Genomic DNA, 1,014 nt, shown 5'->3' with positions numbered 1-1,014 from the left:
TTTTAGGTTTTATTTTAGGGTTTAGGGTTATGTTTAGGGTTTAGGGTTCATTTTAGGGTTTTAGGTTTTATTTTAGGGTTTAGGGTTATGTTTAGGGTTTAGGGTTAGTTGTAGATTTTAGGGTTCATTTAGGGTTTAAGGTAAATTTAGGGCTTAGGGTTACTTTTAGGGTTTAGGGTTTATTTAGGGTTTAGGGTTTGTTTAGGGTTTATTTAGGGTTATATTGATGTTTAGGTTATGTTTAGGGTTTAGGGTTAGTTGTAGATTTTAGGGTTCATTTAGGGTTTAAGGTAAATTTAGGGCTTAGGGTTACTTTTAGGGTTTAGGGTTTATTTAGGGTTTAGGGTTCATTTTAGGGTTTAGGGTGAATTTAGGATTTTAGGTTTAATTTTAGGGTTTAGGGTTTATTTAGGGTTTAGAGTTTATTTAGGGTTTATGGTTACTTTTACGGTTTAGGGTTATGTTTAGGGTTTACGGTTTATTTAGGGTTTAAAAATAAATTTAGATTTTAGGGTTTATTTAGGGTTTCAGATAGCTTTTTTAGTATTTAGGGTTTAGGGTTAGGGTTTACTGCTAGTTCACGGGTTTTCATGATTTTGTTTTGTTATATGTAACTTGTAGATGAGTCACTCCCATTCTAGTGGTCGTAGTGGTAGCGGGGTACGATCCCGAGGACGTGGGATCGGATCATCTAGATCACCATCTGTCCATCGGGATCAGGTGGTAGTCGATCCTCCTCGACTTGATGTACCTTTCACGGGTGCGGCTTTCCCCCAATCCGTGAATGAAGGTGCATCTAGTCATGGTGCATCGCCATCGCCATCGTTGCAGGAGATTCTAGTGTCTGCAGAACGTCGTCTCCGACCTCGTCTAGATCCGGATTGTTCCCCCGGTTCTATTTGGTAGGTATTTTTATGTATATAATATATATTTATTTTAATTTCTTTTAAATTAGTTTTACGAATTCGATTTTTACAGGTTTGGTCGTAATAACGACGTGATTTCATCCGTCGT

The sequence above is a fragment of the Tarenaya hassleriana genome, unplaced genomic scaffold (genome assembly GCF_000463585.1).
Source record: "Tarenaya hassleriana unplaced genomic scaffold, ASM46358v1 Cleome36, whole genome shotgun sequence".
Classification (NCBI taxonomy): domain Eukaryota; kingdom Viridiplantae; phylum Streptophyta; class Magnoliopsida; order Brassicales; family Cleomaceae; genus Tarenaya; species Tarenaya hassleriana.
The sequence above is the reverse complement of the archived record's forward strand: the minus strand, read 5'-3'. Positions refer to the sequence as shown.